Genomic DNA, 21,405 nt, shown 5'->3' on the forward strand with positions numbered 1-21,405 from the left:
CCTTCATGGGCCTATACTCACAAGGGGGTGTTCTCTCTCTCTCTCTCTCTCTCTCTCTCTCTCTTACACACACACACACACACACACTTTTAAAAATAAGACAGATTTAAAAATTACATTTACAAAAATGTTATAACTCCTTTTGGTGATAACTTTTCTCATCTTAGCTGATATTAGTATATATACCTTTAATAATATCACTACAGATTATGAGAAATTTACCTATTTGTTTGTTTATTTTAAGACGGGGTCTTATTCTGTAGACCAGGCTGGCCTCAAACCCAAGAAATCCATTTGCTTCTGCTTCTGTAGCTCTAGGACTGAAGAGATGCCTGACCTGACCTGACCTGACCTGACCTGAGAACCTTATTTTATAAGAACCTTATAAACAGATATGCACCCACATATAAAGCCAGTGATCTACGTTTACTCCTAAGGGATGCTTAGTAGGCGGCAGTTTAGAAATGGTGATGTGCGTGCAACACTATTCTGTCTTTTAAGAAGAGATTGTCAAGGGAATTTGATTGTATCGAGTTAAGTATGTATGGTTGTGAAATGTAGCTATTAAGAGAATAATTTTAAGGGCTGCAAATATAACTTCTTAGGTAGAGTGCTATCTTAGTATGCACAGAGCCCTAGGTTTAATCCCAGCACCACCTAAAACTTGACAGCATAGTAGGAATTTATAAATTCTAGCACTTGGAACATGGGAGGATCAAGACTTTAAAACTATCCTTAAATACATAGTGACGTTGAACCCAGTCTGGACTACATGAGAGTGTCTCAGAAAATGAAAGGACACCACCAACAAAATCTAACTAAGTTTACTACAGTTTACTAAGCACCTGCCATAGGCCAGGAGCCTTACTCAAATGCTTTCTGCACATCATCTTCTTTAACCTTTATAGCAAGGCTGTGAGCAGTGCCTACAACTCTTCAGGGGGAAAGAACTGACTTCGCTATCCACAACAGAGCCTGTCAGTATCAGAGCCAGGGCTGCTCCATCCACGCTCTCTCCACTGCAGCCTCCCCTTCTAGTCTTCATTTTGTCTGATAAAATGCAATGCCTAAGAAATTGAAGAAGGGGGCTGGAGAGATGGCTCAGCGGTTAAGAGCACTGACTGCTCTTGCAGAGGTCCTGAGTTCAATTCCCAGCAACCACATGGTGACTCACAACCATCTGTAATGGGATCCAATGTCTTCTTCTGATGTGTCTGAAGACAGCTACAGTGTACTCACATACATAAAACAAATAAATCTTAAAAAAAAAAAAAAAGAAATTGAAGAAGGAAGACCTTTAGCTGGATCTAAAATTTGAATTTCAGTGTAGGTAGAAAGTACCATCTGTGATGAACTGATAGAAACCATATTATTTGGTTTTGGTTTTATCTGTTTATTGGTTTGTCTTAATTTTCTGAGATAAGGTTTCTCTGTGCAGCTCTGGCTGTCTTGGAACTCACTCTGTAGATTAACTACATTGGTCTCCAGTGCACAGAGATCAGCCTGCCTCTGCCTCCCGCATGCTGGGATTAAAGGCGTGCACCACACCCACCTAGTTTAGAAATCCTAAATTATGGAAGGGGTTCATAGTGAAGAGGGCCACTCACAGAGATCCACTTGACTCTCAGTGCTGCCGTCAAAGGCATGTGCCACCACATCTGGGTTTCACATTTATATATGAATATAGTTTTTCTGCTTATTATGTAAACAGAAATGAGTATGTATTTACAGCCAGGGTTTTGTTTGTTTGTTTGTTACTTAAAAACATCTCATGAAGGGACTGGAAAGAAGGCTCAGAGGTTAAGAACACTTGCTGCTCTTTCAGTGAACCAGAGTTCAGTTTCTATCACCCACATTAGGTAGCTAACAACTCCCTCTCATTACAGTTTTAAGGCACCTGACACCACACCACTTTGGGCTTCTCTGTAGACAACGCACACTTGAGGTACAAATACATTTACATACACACATGCACACACACACGCACTATCATCATCAACAACAACATCATCATCAACAACAACATAAACTAAGTGTATGTATTTCCATTGTTCTGGAGGTAGAAACATCAAGGTCAAAAGTTTAAGAACAAGGTGATCTTTGGGCTACATAGTGACAGCCTAAAATACATGAGACCCCACCTTCTATATATATAGTTACATTATATATAACAAAATAGATAACAATATATAATATAACAATATAGATAGTGTGTGTGTGTGTGTGTGTGTGTGTGTGTGTGTGTGTGTGTGTTTGCCATGGCAAGCATGCATACTGAGGTCAGAGGAGAACTTGTAGGCGTAGGTTGGGTCCTAGGAATCTGATGAGATTAGTTGTGTTCAGGATAATATGGTGGGTCTTAGGAATCAAACTCAGACCCTGAGCCATCTCAACAGTCCAGACTATGAACTTTGAAAGGGTAATGAGTATCTTCTCCAGGATCATTTCAGTGGAAGCAGAGTGTTTTGCTCAGAGCTCTAAGTAAGATCTTAAGAATCTTACTTAGGATTCTGATAAAAAACGGTTCCAGATTGCAGAATATCTCCCACACCATGAAACTTTGTTAGGTATGTTCATAAGTTAGGGCTGAAATGTCCAAGTACCATGGCCTGGTTTGCTTAAATAACAGAAACGTAATCTCTGCATAGTACCCCGGGTGCTAGAAGGTTAAGGGAATGAAGAAACGGCTCATGAGCTAGGAACACTTGTTACCCTTGCAGAGGACCAGGTTTGATTCCCAGCATCTCCATGGTGGCTCACAACCATCTATAATTCCAGTTCCAGGGGCTCTAATGACCTCTTCTGACCTCTTCAGACACCAGACAAACCCAAGCTACTCAGACATACATGTAGACAAAACACCCACATGAAATAAATAAATAAAATTACCTATAAAAGTAAATCTAAAACACACATCTGTAACTGTATATAGTTATGCGTACATGTATATATTAAAACGGTTATTTTCTTGAGGTCCTTCTGCTTGGTTTCTAGATGGGTTTCTCCCTGTGTCGTTACATTTTCTTCTTCTGTGCTTTTCCTATCTTAATCTCTTCCTTAGTCTTTTCAAAAGCTGGGATGGTACCCAGGACCTTGCACATGCTAAGTTAGGACTCTACAATGGTCCCTATCCCCAGCCCTCATTCCTTTCTACAAAGATACTCAGTGCGTTAAATTAGGGCCCACTGATGTGTCCTCAGTTTTCCTTAAAAACCTCTTCAAAGGGCGTGTCTCCAAATATGTCATATTTGATATTGGGGGTTAGTACTTGAGAATTTGAGCAGGGGATCCATCCTTAACAGTCATAGACTGGACTTCTCTGAAGATTTTAAATGTTTTCCTGGACTTGGTGACATTGGGCTTATAATACAGATGTTTTAGAGACCCAGGCAGGAAGATGACAAGTGTGGGGTCTGCTTAGACTGCTGAGTTCAAGGCTAGCTTGGGTAACTGAGTAGATTTAAGTGGATGGTAAAACATTTATTTCTCTAGTATGCATGAGGCTCTGGTTCAGTCTCCAGTTATGGGGAGAGGAAAAACTTTTACTGTACTTCTTTATTGCTTTGCTAAACGAGGGTTCCAATCGAAGACTTCTCACATGCTGGGCAAGTCTAGCACTGAGCTGTGTCTCCCCATTGCAGTAGTTTTCTTGGTTTGTTTTATTTTCGTGCTGAGGATAGAACCTAGGACCTCACATACTAGACAGATGCTCTGCTACTGATTTCTGCCCCAGTCTACTGACTTTATTTTAAGAGGTCTTGCTGAGGAAACATGGTCTTTAAAGGCTTTTGTTTGTTGGTTGTTTTATTTATTTATTTTGGTTGTTGTTGTTTGGTTTTTATTTTGTTTGTTTGTTTATGTTTTAGTCTTTTAAAATGGCATTTGTTGTCTTAAACATACTCCATCTTAAGCTCTCAGGAGCCACTGAATTACCCCCACTTAGCTTTCTGTCACAGAGAGCATGGCGCCACAACATACCCATCGGACGCTTCATCAATGCACGAAAAAAATGCATGTCAAGTTTCTTCGGGTTTGCAAAGACTTTATCTGTCCTCCATACTTTAAAATACCTTGCTGGGATGAGATATTTAACTTAGTTGGTAGAGTGCTTGCCAAACACGCACAGAGCCCTAGGCTCAATCTCCTGCAGTTTTATAAAGTGGGAGTGGTGACTCATGTCTGTAACCACAGTCCTTAGGAAGCCCAGACAGGTTCCAGGATAGCCTGGGCTACAGGGAAAACTTTTTCCCAAACAAACAAACCAAAACGACAGCACTGCCCCAAAGTGGGCACATAATAAAGTCATGGAGAACTAAGGCCACCACACCACCTATCCAAGTCAGACTCATTAGGATTCCATGTGTTCCAGTGTGAAATGACAACACCCAAGCTCTAGAACATGTCTCTGTTTGTTTCCTAAGAGGGGAAAGAGTCTTTGACCCAGGAAGACTCATATGTGGCTCTTTTCAGTGTTGATGGATGGACAGGGTTTTTTACAGCCATCTTGTAGGGTGATTTATTCTAACTTCTTCATCACTTTTTACAACTGAAAACCCTTGGTCTGATCCTTTGACGGATGAACACAAGAACCCAGTCTGTGAGTGGGATGAGTGATGGCCAGGCAGTGTGGGCAGAACCATCACAATAGTTGAGGGCTATCCATCTGTAGTAGTAAAGTGGCCTGCCGCTTACCAGCATCATTTGAAGCTGAAGCTAAAGAAGTTTTGTTTGGGCTCTGACCATCATTCAGTTAGACTTGTAAAGACACATACTCATGACAGGGAATGTAGCTCTGTGGTAAAGTCCTTGCTTGGCAAATGCAAGGCCCATGGTCAACCCATTGCACTGGGGAAAAAGCAAAAGAAAAAAAATGTGTGCACAATTTACTGAGAAAGTATGTGTTGTGTGTGGGGGAGGGGGCGGGGGGGTTGTTTGTTTGTTGGTTGGTTTGTTTAATCTGTACCTTGCCTAGTGAATGAAGAGCTTTGCCCTAGAGAGAAACATGGAATTTTAAGGGCAAGTCTTCTGGGCCAAGAAAGCTTTCCCTCTGAGAAGGAGGGCAGAGCTTAAAAACTTCTAGGAAGCGGTGAACTCCGAATTATGGAGGGAGGATGGGCTCAGAAGAGCCACGCAGTGAGCAGCTTGGCTCAGGACAGCCAAAGGAGTCCATCCTCCAGCTTACTTTTGACACATTTCTAACAACCCTGGTTATCCAGTTTCCTAACCGCTGCAGATTAGAGCAGATCAATTCAAGGGGAAGAGCAGGTTGCTGTTGGCAGGCACACGGAGTTCAGAAAGAAGTGACAAGGGTCAGCCAGATACTGGGAAGGAAAGACAACAAAGAGCAGACAAACACACTCCAGCTACAACCGACGAAGAAGACAACGACAGTGGAGTCTTAGGGAGTGCTGGCAAGCAGCTATTGGATGTCTAAAGATGCACAGTCTCTTCGGGATGTGACCATCTGCAGCCTGTGCTAAAATGCTTATAAACCGTTGGCATGGGCCTGGGAGCCCAGGCCACATGTGTGCCGTGTGCCTAGTATGCACAAGGCTTGGGTTTAGCCCTTGATACCAAATAACAAAAGCTACTGAGTGATAGCTGTTAGTAGAGATATTTATGATCTTATCATTCTGTTCATATGTTAGTGTTCAGGTGGTTTTGAAAATGAAGCAAGGGACAGGGGGTTGCGGGGGGGGGGGGGGAAGTAACTTCTACTTCAAATGGTAATAACCCTTCAGCCACTAGAAACAATGCACTGGTCTAGTCATCTTGGTAGCTAGAGGGACAGTGGAATGTGGATAACCAAAGTTGGATTCAGGTGCTTTTGGTATCCAACTCCTTCTGTCTTCTTTTTCCCTCCTCCTCCTCCTCCTCCTCCTCCTCCTCCTCCTCCTCCTCCTCCTCCTCCTCCTTTTTTGAGACAGAGTCTCACTGTGTAGATCTGGCTGGTCTGAGACTCAGAGATCCACTTGCCTCTACCTGTTGAGTTCTGAGGTTAAAGGTGTGCTTCACCTCTGCCAACTACTTTCTGCTACTTGTCTGAAACCCATTAAGGTAGTAGCATTGCTCGGGGAAAATTTGAAACTACAAATGACATCTCTCCGCTTGTCCTGTCTTCTGCTACCCTTGTTATTCCTAGGCAAACTATTCTTCCGACCACTTCCTCAGTGCCTTTACCCCTTTCTGACTCATTACCACCCTCCTCCAGGTTGGTCCCAGCTCTGTACACTTTGCCACATATATCTGCTTAGCGTACGTAAATCCCTGCTTCCAGGAAAGGCTTCATCCACCAATGCCATGGAACCCTTCGCTCAGAAATCAGTTCCTAGCCTTCCCCTCTCTTCATTACCCTGTTAAAAGAAATTTGGCTTGTCTTTAGAGATAGTATTTCCTCCAAAACCTTCCCTCATGACCGGCTCTCCCAGGTCACAGAGTGTGTGTGTTTCCCTTCTGTCCCTTGCACATAGAGACTCACCAGTCTCTTTGAGTCTCCTCTTCCTTGCCCTTCCCACTGCTGCTAACACAGCGCTATGTCCTCACATTTCTTCAGGTTACAAGTCTGAGATCAGGATGTTGGCAGGGTTGATGATGTTTCACACGGTCTCTGTCTTTGCTTTCTGTTTCTGTAGCTGAGTACCATAACCGAGGTCATTATTGCCTCTCTTCCTCCTCCTTCTCCTCCTCCTCTTCCTCCTTCGTCTTCATTTTCCTCTTCCTTGTCCTCCTCCTCCTTTGAGATAGAGTTTATTGTAACCCAGGCTAGCTTTGAACCCAACATAGAGCTGAGAATAACATTGGTTTCTTACCCTCCTGCCTCCATCTCCAAAATGTTGGGATTACACTTGTGCCACCTTCCCTGGGTCTCAAATTGGACAATTAATAAAGAATCGTTTATCTAGCTCATGGTTCTAGAAATCCAAGAACATAGTACAGGCATTGGCTCAGCATTTGGTGAGGCCCCTCTTGCAGCATCATAACACACTGAGCAGATGGGGTAGGCAGTCTCCCAAAGGACAGAGGCAACAGACTGGCTGATTCACTCCCTCAAACTCACGGATAGACAGGACGACCTGGAACTTCTGACTCTCCTGCTTCTAAATCCTGAGTGCAGGGATTACAGGTTACACCGACCCCACGCTTCCTGCATCCTAGGCAAGCATTCTACCAATGGAGCTACATCCCATGGCCCCTTTTCCTCTCTCCTCCCACTTTTTAAAAATTTTTAAGGAAAGGCATAATCCAGCCAGGCGTAGGGTGCTCCTCTGTTATTCCAGCACAAAAGAATCTGAGACAGGAGCATTGCAAGTCAGAGGCCAGCCTGGGCTGCATAGCTGAGACTCAATTGCAGAAAAACAAAACAAAACAAAACAAACAAATACCCACTAATTCCATCCCGGCCTTCATGACTTCTTTTAGTCCTATTTATCCCCAAAGACCCCATTTCCAAAATCTACCAATATTTGACTTTGGAGGTTAAGATTTAGCATAAATTTGGGAGGGGACAAATGACTAGATCATAGTGTCCTTTCTCCATGGCTTGAAGGAGTCTGCTATCTTATCTTCTTCCTGTATCATTAATATCTGCCCCCCCTCGCAAAATGACATCAGACAGATTGAATCAGGACCCACCCCTAATCTCTTAAAAGATCTGATGCAGTGACATTCTGAGGCCTTTGGATTTAAGGCTTACAAGTGTATTTTGGGAGAGACACAGTTGAGGCCACCATACTTCCTATGAGATTTATATATTTTTCTTCTCATCTCTGAGTGCTAAAACACAGTGTCCCATAACAGCCTAAGCAACTATTTTGCATGGTTCCTCTCAACCCCACCCCTTCCACACTTTCTGTGGTAGTTCCATCCCCACAATTGACCTACATTTGATTCTTTTATTTTTTTTATTTTATGTTTGTTTTATTTTATGTGTAGGGATATTTTGCCTACATGTATGTATGTACACATTTGTGCCTCATACTATCAGAGGTCAGAACTTGCCATCAAGTCCCTTAGAAGTTACAGATTGTCGTGAGTTATCATGTTGATGCTAGGACTCAACCTGGGTCCTCTGAAAGAACATTATATATAACACAGTGCTTTTTTTGTTGTTGTTGTTGTTTTTGTTTGTTTGCTTTTTGTTTGTTTGTTTGTTTGTTTTGTTTTTTCGAGATAGGGTGTCTCAATTCACTCTGTAGACCAAACTGGCCTCGAACTCAGAAATCCACCTGCCTCTGCCTCCGGAGTGCTGGTACTAAAGGCGTGTACCACCAATGCCCTGCTAGCACAGTGCTCTTAACCGCTGAGTTATCTCTGGTCCCCATCTCTCTGATGTTGCCCAGTTCCTCAACCCAGACTTCTCCATCTCACCAGTATCCTTGAATTCTCCTCCCCAGGGAGCCCCATGCCTTTCTCCCACCATCAGCTCCCGCCTGACCCCATCCTGCCTGCTTTCCTGAGTCACCCAGCTCTCACCACCTCAGCCTCACCCCTACCCTGCTAGTCACCTTTCCCTGTTGGTCTGGCCACGCCCACACCAGCATTTCATCCCCTGTAGAGATACGGAGGTCTTCAGACTCGATCAATCACACTTGGTCTGCCTTGCTCATTTACAGTCCCAGCTCTGCTTCCTCTGCTTCTACTCCCTTGGCTGATCTGTTTTAGAGCAAAGAGAGAGGCCCTCTTGTCGCTCTGCCCCCTTGGGGCATGAAGGCACAAGAGGGACACTCAAGAAGTGTTATGACCATGACCCGATATGGTCAGCCCGCGCCTCTTTCTTGCTGGTCTAGTAGGTACTGCTGTTTTACACACTCAGGGCCATCAGTTACTAACACTGCTTGCCCTTTTCCTGCCCCACCCCCATCAGTATTTTCTCTATGTCCCTACAATTCTTCCTTCCTTTCCTTTGTTAGAGAAAGGGTTATTGTGGGGCTAGAGAGATAGCTCAGCGGTTAAGAGCACTTGTTGCTCTTGTGGAGGACCCACATTTAAGTCCCAGAACCCACATGGTAGATCCCAAACATCTGTAACTGCAGGTTCAGTGGATCTGATGTTCTCTTCTGTAGGCACCGGGCACAAAGTCATTACTTCTCAGCCTCAGGGCCGGATCCCAAGGCTGATCTCTCCACTATGTGGAGACTCAGGTATTTGCTCCCTCCCTCCCTCCCTCCCTCCCTCCCTCCCTCCCTCCCTCCCTCCCTCTCTCCCTCCCTCCCTCTCTCCCTCCCTCCCTCCTTCCCTCCCTCCCTGCCTCCCCCCTCTCTTTCCCTCTATCTCTCTTCCTCTCTCTCTCTCCTCTCTCTCCTCTATCTCCTCTCTCTCTCTCTCTCTCTCTCTCTCTCTCTCTCTCCCTCCCTCTCTTCCTTCCTTCCTTTCTGTTGCTCCTTCCTTCCAAAGCTGCTGCTTTCTGCTTCAGATATCTGTATTTCCTTCCTCCCTGGGTCTAAATTTCTTTCCTTTTTGACCTCAGTTGTCCGAGTGGTTTATGCACGCCATAGCTCTTTCACACTGATCCTCTCGGAGATAATTTTGTGAGTGTCTCTGATCTGAACTCCGCCACCATGGCGCCATCAACACCTGGGGCCACAGAATTCTTCCCTGCGGAGCTTGTTCTGTGCAAGGTGATGTATTATGCAGCATCCCTGACCTGTATTTATCAGGGGCCTGGAGTACCTTTCCTCCAACTTGTGACAAGCCAGAATGTGGAGACTTTGGTAAATATCCCTGTAGAAGAGAACTGCCTGGTTAAAAACCGCTTGGGGTAGATGTTTAGGAATGTAGGTTCTGTGCTGGTGTTGGCAGATGCCTTTAATCTCAGCACTTGGGGGCAGAGGCAGGTGGATCTCTTAGTTTGAAGCCAGCCTGGTCTACAGAATGAGTTTCAGGTCAGCCAGGGCTATGCAGAGAAACCCTGTCTCAAAAACAAAACAAAATTAAAACGAAAGATAAAAGGAATGTGGGTTCTGTCAAGTGGTTGTTGCTAGTCTCTGTGCAGGGGTATTGAAGTCCACAGTTGTCCAACTAAGACTTCATTCAGCATTGCTGTGAGCATACAGAATACAATAGTTACAGAACAGAAAACGCTCTGTACCTTATGATTATATAAGGAAAGAACAATTATAAACAAAAATTCCCAAGACTACAAAACGTGCAGTCGCTTATCTTTCTGATTAAATTCTTTTTTAAAAAGAGGGTCTCATTGTGTAGCTCTGGCTGTCCTGAAACTCGCTATATAGACCAGGCTACCCTCTAATTCACAGAGATCTGCCTGCCTCTGCCTTAAGTGCTGGAATTAAAAATGTCTGCACCTTGTCTGCCTTCCCCAACCCCAATAAAATTCTTGTTTAAACAACTGCACACAAGTTAACAACCCTTATGCAAAACTCCAGTCAACAGTATTTTATTGAGATTATACAAGACGATCAGATGGCTTTTTAAAAAAAAATAGTAATCTATGTAGCTCTCAGTTGGCTAACAAAAGCAATCGTAATGAATATAGGGTCCCTTGGGTCTGATGTCTGGTTTGCATCTCAGTTCTCCCATCAGTTATATGCGATTGAGCAGTGGAACAATGCCACTGCTTAACCTGTAAAATAGGCACAGTGATAGTACCTATCTGACCAGGGCGCAGAGGGGATGAAGCAAGATCTTAGCTAGAAGCTCACCCTTGGACCAGCGTCTGGCACAGACTGAGTGTCCAGTAAGAGGTAGCTGCTGTCTTGAGGGTTGCCCTTTTCCTTTCTCTTCCTTCTCAGCAGAGCTTCGGGCCTTCACTTCCGTCTCTTCCTTAACCCCTTACTCCCTAGTCCTTGCTAAGATGATGCCCTAGTCAGTCTTGTTTTTCAGCGCTTGCCCTTTCCCAGTTACTAGCCTCAATGGCTCTCTGGTTTAGGGCTGACCACTGCTTCCCTTAGAGGAAAGGGGGAGGGCCTTCTTGTGGGCCCCACTCCCTTCTCCTGATTTCAGGCATATGGCCCCCTACTCCCTTCAGTCTGTTGGCCTTCTACTGTCTCTCTAGACCCGTGTGCTGAACCCAGCCCCCCATCCTTTCCCATGCATACCTTGCCCAAAATTCATGGCCCTAGTGAGCTGACTCCGAGTCTCCATTAGTCACAATCAAGGGACCAAAGCTACCAGATTCTGCCTGCTCCCCTCCTGTCTTTGTATTGTTTCTGCATAGACACAGGTGACCTTAACATGGCTGAAGTGACCTCCCTTCTTTAACATCACACTTCTTGGTCACTGCTTTACAATTTCTTTCACCTTCTTCTCTCCCATATTCAACTGGCCGGGTTCTCTTCATTCTATGGCCTATTTTTTTTCTTTTTTCTTGAGAGAGGGTCTCACTATATATCCCTCCCTTGTACTCAACAACCCTCATGCTGTGACCTCAGAGGGTTCCAAGAATGTACCAGTCAGTCACCATGCCCAGCTAGTGGCCTAATGTCTTGGATCAGTTTTCTCCCCTCTACCTCAGCAACAGTGGCTGAGTTTTTTACTCTCTTGCAGTTGAACTCTTCGACTAGCTCTTAATGAGTGTTCCTGTCTCATCTTGTCATCTTCCAGACCATTCTCCACAGTACCATGAGGGAAGCTGGCTGCCCTCCTCAGTATGCTCTTTCTTGGATGAAGTCCAAGTTTGCTTAGTGGTTTGCAGGGCCCCCTGGCTGCTGCTCCTGCCCTATCTCTTTCAGCCTCCCCCTCCCGCCTCCCCCCTCCCAAGCTGCTGTCACTGAGGGAGGTATTTGAAGTTCAGGAGACTAACCTTGTGTTGTGGCTCCATGCCCTTGTGCTGGCTGCTCCCAGACTTCTCTGTCTGGTGTGCCGGGCTCCTCCTCTCTGCCTGGGAGACACCTACAGGGCTCTTAAGAGTCCGGAGATCATTGACACCTCATCCAGGCAGCCTTCCCAATGCCACATCCTTTCCTTCATTATCCAACTCAGAAGGAAGGAAATATCCCATTCATTTCCACCTCAGGTCTCAGGGTCGCCTACTCTGTTACCTTCTGTCTCAAATAGGTTCCCACCTCTCCTCATTTTTTCTCTCTTATTTACCTCAGGCACATGCCTGGTCCTGATTTCTCTATCTCCATTTTCTCCATTTCCCCAAGTCTATCAGATCTTTTTCTGACAGTTTTTTTTTTTCTCTCTAAGAGATTCCCTTTGCTCCTCAACTTGGGTACTGATACTGAAAAATTCTATGTTGTAATCTCACTTAACTATGCCCCATCACCTTCAATTCCTGTCCCATGTTTTAATCCATTCATCCTAGAACCTTTACTATTTTATATATATATATATATATATATATATATATATATATATATATATATGTATATATCAACCAGTTGCTTTTTTTGTTGGTTTTTGATGTGTATGTGTGTCTATATGTATGTTTTATGCTGGTACCTCAGAAGCCACAAGAGGACATCAGAGCTCCTGGTGCCTGGTGCTAGAGTTATAAACAGTTGTGTGTGAGCTACCTGATGTGGGTGCTGGGAACTGAAATCTGGTCCTCTGGAAGAACAGCTGATGCTCTTAAACACTAAGCCATCTCTCAGTCCTTCTATTTTTGCTTGTTTGCTTTTGTTTTGAGATAGGCCTATATAGATAGTTCTAGCTGTCTTTGAACTTGTAATAATTCTGCCTCTGCTTTTGAGCACTGGGATTAAAAGGGTGTTCCATCATGGCTGGCTAAGTTCCACTTGTTTTGTGTGTGTGTGTATTCACATATGTGCGGGCATGGCTGCATGTACTTTGGTGCCCAGGTAGAGGCCAGAGGATAATTTTGTGTAGTGCTTTCTCTCCCTCCACTGTGGGGGTTTGGATCCATCTCAACAACCTTCATATTCTTATTTACCGTTTAAACTATGATGACTAATGCCAAAATAGATATTTGTGTACAAATTTGGCTGAACATATATTTTCATATTTTACTATATGACTTAGTAAAACTGCTGGGTCCTATGGTCACCACATATTGAAGAACTGCCACAATAGTTTTCAACATGGCTGTACCCTTTCCCATTCTTCAATTTCCTTGCCAACATTTATTCATTGGCTGACTTTTTGGCTAGTGCCATTTTAGTGGCTGTGCAATAGCATCTCTCCATGGTTTGATAACCTCATTCTTCCTTGTTTTTAATTAGGTATCTGGTAAATATTTGCTGTATAAAAGATATCAACATTTGAACAAACCTTTGAACAGGAGCTTTGACTTTCAAGTTTATTAATTAGCTAGGTATGAACAATCAATAGAATCTAATATTTTTTTTAGTAGCTTATTGTGTTTTATTGTGGTTTGGGATAGGTTTTTACACAATAGCCCAGGATGTCCTGGAACTCACTGGGATTGCAGGCATGAGCTACTAAGCCCCATTAGAATAAAATAAAATAAAATAAAATAAACCCTAAAGGTGACTTTTTTTGTTGCCAGAATTATCTACCGTATAAAAATGGTGATGATTTGCCGGGCAGTGGTGGCACATGCCTTTAATCCCAGCACTTGGGAGGCAGAGACAGGCAGATTTCTGAGTTCTAGGCCAGCCTGGTCTACATAGTTAGTTCCAGGACAGCCAAGGCTACACAGAGAAACCCTGTCGGGGGGGGGGGGGGGGAATGGTGGTGATTTACCGTGAGAATCCATGGAACTTTGGACATTTGAAAGTATTTTACAGAACAAACTAAACTGCAAGTAAAACTCCAACTTGGATATAGATGCTGCTTGTGGTCTAGCTTGGAAACCCAAGTTTATAATCTGAGCACTTGGGAACTGAAGACAGAAGGATGGGGAATAAGAGGCTAGCCTGGTCTACAAGAGAGAGTGTCAAGCAAAGTACCATGAAACAAACACCAAGAGACAAGTAAACAGGTAGTGGTTTTTGGAGTGCCCATCCCGACCCTCCTCGTTCAGACAGCTTATAAATTGGAAGCCCAAGAGTAAGAATTTCTGTGATGACCTTGTAAACTTTTGTTTTAAACTAGTCCATCACCTTCTCAGCAGACAAGTCCTCAAAACAATGTTTGATAGCACTTGGGAGACAGGATGGATGTGGCAGGAGGCATAGACAGTGAGTGGTGCACACACCTTTAATCCCAACACTTGGGAGGCAGAAGTAGGTAGATCTCTGTGTATTCTAGGCCAGCCTGGTCTACATAGTGAGTTCTAGGACAGCCAGAGCTACAGTGTGAGACCCTGTCTCAAAAAAACAAAACCAAAAAGAAAAGAAAAAAAAAAAAAGAAAAAGAAAAAGAAAGAAAGGTGGAGTTGCTAAGGCTATTAGTGCCTAGCACGAAGCCCATGCTAGCATGTCACAAATGGGGCACAATGATACTAGGGTCATAAGTTCAAGGTCATCCTCAGCTAATAAGTTCAAGGCCAGCCTGGGGACTTTGTGGGGAGAAAGGAAAAAAAAAATGTCACTGCTAAAAGTTTCACCAGATAGAGTTTTGCTCAGTAAACAGTAGACCCTGGGAAATGTAACAGGTTCTGAAAACTTATTTTTGATGACTGGAAGTCAAACAGTTCCCTCGCAGTCTGTGGTTTAGCCTACTTATCTCAAGTCAGGGGTAATGGTCCAACTGTTTTTCTTTAGTTCTAGAGAATTCTATCTTGGCCAGGCTTCATTTGTTCATTCTATCCTCAGATAGATACTTCTGTTGTCAGTTGCCACCTCTCCCCCACCCCTCAAACTTGAGTTCATTCGAAGGAAGACTTCAAATTAAAGCCCATAATAAGCTTTACAACTGTAGGGTGTTCAGGCATTCCAAGAGGAGCCCATGGGGTGGAGCTAGGGCAAAGGTCATAGCAAAGAGCATGTAGCAAGCTTTCTGCATGTATAACATCAACCAAGTAGTCCCAAGTGCATAACTCTATAGCCCTATTTTCTGTGCTTTTATCTTCAGAATTGGTGTGAGTGTGTGTGAAGGTAACTATTCTGAAGATGTATCCAAAACCGAGAACACGTCCCTTTTGGAACCTAAGTAGAAACTGGTTGGAGGTTGGAAACATGTCAGCTGCTTTATGGAGGAAGCACAGCTGAGGCCTGGTTTCCCTGGGCTCTGTGATAACTTGGGCCAAGGCAGTGTGGTGGCTTCAGGAGCCCCGGGGATGGAGAGAAATTCGCAGGAGGACCCATGCTTTTCACAGTTGAAACAGGAGCCCTCTGAGAGAAAGAGATATTTCAACGTGGCTTCCCTGACGCCTTGAAGGGAGCTGTGGATGACACAGCACCAGTCATTCCGTCGCGGGGTGGGGACAAGGTGGCGGTAGACGCCATCCTTAGGCCCCTCGCAGGCAGGCAGCCTCCGCTGAAGCATCGTGTATAGAGAGGGAGAGAAGGCAAAATGATAAAAATCCAGGGCCCTTGCGTTTGTTAGAGAAGAGAAGCACTCTCCTAAGTAGCTGCGCTGGTGGGAAGGACCAACCTGGGAGAGAAACTGCAAGAGGTTGGGGGCGGGGTGAAGCGCCTGCTCTTTAATCTCCGGCCCCATCCTCTAACTCGCCCCACCTGGATGCAGGGCGAGGACCGCGTACAGAAGGAACTGTGCGGCTGGGACATCACTTTCAGATTCAGGGGGAGCAGCGCTGGATCTGGGGTCCACCGTCACCACACTACCCTCTCTCGGGCCTCCTAGGCGTCCCCCCAAGCTCCTCTCTGCATCTCTACCTCTGTTAAAATAGTGAAACAAACCCTGTTGTAAAGTGATGGAAAGCCTCGGGCTGAGAGCCACTGGCAGTGAGGGGTTGGAGGGGAGGGGGCACGGTGGCTGGAGCTAGTGGCCACCAGTGAGCGCTGGGTGGGTCGGAATTGCGCTCAGCTGTAGCGGCCGAGACCCTTCCCCTCCGGCTGCCGGGCCCGCCCCTGGCCCCGGGCGCCTAGGGAGGGCGTGGGGCAAACTTGGGGCTGCTGTAGGGGGTGAGGTGGGAACTCCACCTCCACTCATCCCGGGATAGTGGCAACTGCGGTTGCCTAGCTAAAACTGGGGCGGGGGTGACGACAGGGACAGCCGGGTACCGCGGTCCTCCCGACTCCCCCAGCTCGTTCAGCCGCGGCTGCTGCGGCAGCTCTGTAACACGTCCCCAGGAGACTCGCAGGAGCAACACGTGATGTGTCTACTTATCAGGGTGAGAGGGGGAGAGCGAGTCTCCGAGTGTGCGGGTGAGGAAGCGGGGCGGGGGGCCGAGGCGGGGGCCGGGAAGACGGCTAGGGCAACGGGGTCGCCAGCTCCTCGCCCACCTCCCTCCCTATGGGAGAAGAGGAGGAGGGGAAGTGACTGCGGAGTTGATGAACTTTGCACATCCAGAAACGCCATTTTGATTCCTTTTCCGGAACAAGTTTGCATCTCTCCTCGTTCTCTCCCCGAAGCCCACCGGTCCTCACCGCATCATGCCTGGGAGCCCAGCACCCTGCCGGGCCGTAAGTACGCGTCCCGGGTCCCCCGCTTGCGGCACTCCGGTGGTTGCGAGATGCCCGGGGCATTGCCGGAGCGACCTTTTAAAGAACTTTTTGGGGATGGGGAGGGTGAAGTGTGCAGAGCGCGGTGTACTTCTGAAACTCGGCGTTTGGCAGAAAGGACCCGCGCACCCTGGCAGCATGCGCTCGGTTGGGGCTGTGGGGTAGGGGAGCCGGGATGAGCTGGGCAGCCCTCTCCCCTCGGGCTGCGCGCCCGGCCGCTCCTCCTCCTCCTCCTCCCCTTCCTCCGCTCCTTTCCCCTTCCCGAGCTGCCGGCTCTGCCAACCAGCTCCCAGCGCGAGCCGCCGCAGCGCCCCGCCAGCAGGACCTGATGCGCATCCATATTAGCCGTCCGAGCGCAGGAATCCGGCCCGACCCGCGCCGCCGAGTTTATTTTTAACCAGCCCTGCCGGGACTCGGATGGTGCGCGCACCGCGGGCCAGAAACATCTTCCCAGCGCTGCTCTCCATCTTCCGCCCTCTCTCCCCCGACATCCTCCCCCCCATGTGGGAGGGGAAACTTTTCTCCTACATACTTTCTAGTCCCTCTCGGGTCGGGAAGCACGGAGATGACGGAGCCAGCCCGCCGCCGCAAGGTATCCGGGGGTGCCCACCCGGGGTGCAGGCGCGGGGGCCGTGCGTTCGGGGCTGCTCGGTGGGAGCATCCGCCGCGCCCTGCTCTGCGGACTTTGATCCTCCCGGGCGGACGGCGCCGACCGGGAGGGGCGGCAGGCAGCCCCGAGCCCTCTGCGAGTTCCCGGCTGGCGGCGGGGCTGTGAGCGACCACCGTCGCTGGGAAGGAGGGGAGGCGGCGACCCGGGCCGCGCCGACGCGTATTGTTGGTGACTCCGAGGCTGGCTGGGTACGAGCTTTGGGGGAGCCCCCGACGTGGGGCGAGCCTGCATCGCGGAGGGGGGGCTCGCGCCCGGCGCCGTCACGAGCACAGGAAGGAGGCCGGGAGCATCCGAGGCGGGGCCGGCGCCCGCCCCACCGCCCAGCTGTGGAGCGCGCTCGGAAACTTTTGTCCGCCACCCGCTGGACCAATTTTTCTGGAGTTCTGAGGCTTCGCTTTTTCCTCACACCCCGGCCTGCCCAGCCGAAAGAGGGGGTTGGGGGAAGCCGGTGTCCCCCGGGGAGGGGGCACCGACGACTTCGAGAGGCACGGGCCCCCCCATCAGGCCCAGCTCCCCGCGCCCCCTCCCCGTTCGCGGTCTCTTAGGAAACTGCGACCTTAATGGTTGCTAAGGAGCAGGGGAGGTCCTTCCCGTCGCCGGCCCCCTCCCTGGGAGGCGGTGTGTTTTCTGTACAGGGCTAGGGTCGCATCGAGGATGTGACCCGCTCTCTGGCCCGGGGTGAGTGCGGGGCGCGGCTACGGTGCCTGCGGGCAGCCGGCCGAGGTCTAGGGGCGTGGGGACCCCACTGGGCTCGGGCTCGACCGCTTGACAGGCGCCGCGTGTTGCTAGCTGCCCTCGTCCGCGGTGCATCCGTGATGGGTTATAAAAGAGGAGGAAAGTTATTTTTCCTTGCTCAGCAGATTTGCCCTCCCTCGTTCCTTACTGGTTAAGAGATAGAACGTGAGCCCAGATCCGGACGAGCAGTTCACATTCCATTACGAAATTCTACACGGCTTCAGAGCCAGCAGCAGCACTCATTCGGGGCATTTCGGAGGAGATTTTCTTCTTTGGGGGATGCTGGTAGTGGTGGTGGTGGCGGAGACCGATACAGGGTGAATAAAAAGCAACTTTTGTCGGGGTGTCGAAAACCTTACCCTCAGGTTTCCATTGTTAGACTGCTCAACACTGGGTCTCGTTTTCGAGTTAGAGCTAAGCATATCCTTGTGAAAGCCTATGGGAAGAAAGTTGGTTAAATAAAGATGTTGGGAGTTGGCAAAGTATTCTTGCAAATGATTCTGCAAAGGCTCACTTGTTGCTTGTGCATCCCTTGGTTGTGAGATTCCTTTTTCAGATAATATGGTGGTCTGTGTCTGCGTGCGAGTTGTTGTGCAATAGATAATTGGAGTGGAAGGTGGAGAAATGAGAACAGCCATGAAAAGAATGTGTTGATGGCTTTTAACATCCTCTAGGTTTGATGCTTTCATGAGCAGGCAGGTATAGTTTGTAATTTAACCCGGAAGTCTGAGTTGGAGGCTAAGGTCTTGGTTAAAACTCTTAAGAAAATTCTGTACGTAAGCCCTAAAAGAATCCATAGTTTCTTCGGAAAGAGTTCAGTATACTCTTAAAACACGTGCAAGGGTGGACTCGTTTTAGAGGTTTAGAGTTGCTGTTTGTTTGTTTTTACCTCTGCCCATTGGGGTACCTACTGATGGGTCTTCCTTTGATGTATTTGGTTACAGTGAATTAAACATTTGAATGGCTCTAATCAAGTTTTAAATGTGTGAAAAAAAAACCCTCCCCAATTTTTACAAAAGAAAGGGAGAGAGGGGTACTTTGATTTAATTATTTTCCCGTTCTCCATTTATTTTTGGGTTAAGTTGCACTGTCTCCATCTTACAACATACTTTTACGGTAAGATGGCTGGCTGTCTTTTCAGCATGTTTTGTTTTTTAAGAAATGCTTTACTCACTTAAGAAATGCTGTTGATGCTCAGTGGTACATGGAATATTATTCTCGGCCGTTTCCCTGGATACCGCATTATTCCTCATCAGAAACTCAGACAGCATAACCCTTGCCGTGGACGTGATGGGGAACGTTTGCCTGACTCAGCTGGTTACAGGTGGTGCATTCATTCCTAACCATTTACATCATCAAGCAAGTGACCTTTTGATGGAAGGGGCCTTTATTTTAGATTTCTTCAGACAGAACCATCTGAGAGAGATTATTTGCATCCAGTACAGGTAGGAAGGGGAGGGGAATGCAGTGTGTTAGTCCTCATCTGATCAACAGCTGTTTATTGCTTTTCTGCCCCTAAGTCAGGCACTAGGTAGCAGCTGTTAGCAAACAGCTTCTGGGTTGCTTTTTGTTTGTTTGTTTGTTTGTTTGTTTCACTTTTCTGTTTTAACCTGCTGCTGTATTGGTTCACTTCCTAGGTCAGTTTGGAAGTCTGTCTTTCTATTGTGTGCCCACTCTAACATCTCTTAACAGCTTCAGCTAAGTAAATTTCCTGGTTAATGAAGTTGAAAAAAAAATTCTATCCTCTTAGGGTTTTGCGTGACATAGTTAATATAAACTTTTACAGAAATTGGTTAAACAGGCTCTCTAGAAGCAGCTAGAAGTGGGTTCTTTTGATGTTTTTATTCATTATCCTTCTGAAAAGTAGGTGGTGCTTAGAAGGTCATAGGATAAGGGTTGCTAAGCAGCTAAACAGAAGGATGCTAAAATTAACTGAAGCTTTTTTGAAAGGGAGTCCTTCCCTGTTTTACATTACCTACTAGGTTTAATTAATTTCTGAATCTTCCATGTTCTTTGATCTAGGAAGGTAGTATGTTAAAGTTGGTCTTTGTTTTTGTTATTATATTCAAATAATCTTCCTTTTGTAAGTGTCTTTAATTGAAGTTCAGTATTCTCTCAGTATTCTCTTGACTCCTTGCTGTGGTGTCAAATGGCAGCTTGTCTGGGGTGACTTTCTTGTCTGTGAAGAGGTAGAACTTCCCTTTTGTTATTCACGTATAACTTCACCTGCTTTTGCATTAATAAAGGATTTTTATGTTTATTTTGGAAATTCTACATAATCCACAAAGTGATGTTTTGCCATTGTATTTTTATTAAACGTTTGCATTCAAAAGATAGAAGTGCAATATAGTATCAATAGTAACTACAATATAGTCCCTCCTGATGAGAGGACAATGGCTTTCTTTCCTCCTAGATTAGATTGTGGATGTGGCTGTTCCTGGTCCATGTTACCCTACTTCCCTGGCTCTGTCTGTTCAACCCAGCTCATAGATAATCTTTTTTTTAAGTACTCTAGGTTTAGAATATATTTGGAAGGACTGAACAGATGTTAGAAGGCAAAAGTATTATGACTTGTGTATTGTCTTAGTGTTTCAAGGTTTTTGAAGTTTTTCATGATGAAAGATGCAAGCTGGTGGCTGGAAACCCTCCCTTCTGTTGGGTGGCAGGCCCGCTGCAAAGCCAGCAGCTTCCCTGCCTCAAGGTTATGCGTGTTTTCCTGACCTATCAAGCAGGCCTCCTTGAGTCATATTTTTATATTCAAGTGTAATTAAAAGATTGATAGGTTTTCTCTCTCTTCCCCCCACCCCCTCAATTTTTTTAGATTTAGATTGTGCTTCTAGGGTGGGAGCAATCAAGTACCTCTTTGAAATGCATGCAGGGGTCAGAGAGTGGTTTCCATGCCCAGGGGTGAGGGGTAGGGGGTGGGGGTAGATCCGAGGTAAAAGGTGTACCGTCTGAACCCGGAGGGAAGTATAAGATGTGCTTTCTGAAATGCATCATTTACTTTTAACTTCCCCCACTCCCACATGGCAAGCGGACCAAGGAAGGGAAACCTGGCTGCTGGTGTTTTCTTTACTGCAGAGGTAGAAGAATGAGGAAGATGGGGAGGAGCCTTCCCTAGTTAGCAGTTAGTCTCCTTGGGCTGTGTCATCAGCCCAGCTTTTCTCAAGGTCTCTCTTGTCACGTCCCTTGGGTGCCCAACAAGGTCTGAAGGGCAGCTGAGCATGCCTGGAGATTTCACCCTGCTTGTTGGCAGCTGAAGAAGAGGGGGAGGGAGGAGGGGAGGGAGGAGGGTCCAGGGAGCTGTGAGCTAGCATCCCTGGTTCGAGGAGCCTGCAGGCTGCAGGCTACCCAGTCTGTCTGCCCATCAGTAAAGGTGACTGCTTGTGAATAGGTGCCTCAGACAAAGCAGTGGGAGGGCGGAGACTGTTTGTTCTGTGTGAATCAGGCCACTAGTGCTGAGAGCATTTGAAAACCTCTGTGAAGGCCAGGGCCTAGGGACTGGCTGCTTCTGTGGCGAGTCACCTGCAGGCTCCTTGAGGAGAG

The 21,405-nt window shown here is 46.8% G+C and overlaps 1 protein-coding gene across 18 annotated transcripts in view; it reads left to right on the forward strand.

The window, feature by feature from the left end:
• Positions 1–21,405, forward strand: part of Rreb1 (ras responsive element binding protein 1) — a 173,624-nt gene that overhangs the window by 31,548 nt on the left and 120,671 nt on the right. For 4 of the 18 annotated variants that reach the window (XM_006516749.2, XM_006516758.2, XM_006516759.2 and 1 more), the window contains exon 1: positions 16,103–16,415. The exons of 3 other annotated variants lie outside the window; for them this stretch is intronic. The gene's annotated coding sequence lies outside the window, so the exon portion shown is untranslated. Of the gene's footprint in view, positions 1–15,831; positions 16,416–16,809; positions 17,047–17,244; positions 17,313–17,444; positions 17,803–21,405 lie in introns of those variants that run through there. 11 more of the 18 variants (NR_033615.1, NM_001177868.1, XM_006516754.4 and 8 more) reach the window with 10 other exon arrangements.

The sequence above is a fragment of the Mus musculus genome, chromosome 13, assembly GCF_000001635.26.
Source record: "Mus musculus strain C57BL/6J chromosome 13, GRCm38.p6 C57BL/6J".
NCBI lineage: Eukaryota > Metazoa > Chordata > Mammalia > Rodentia > Muridae > Mus > Mus musculus.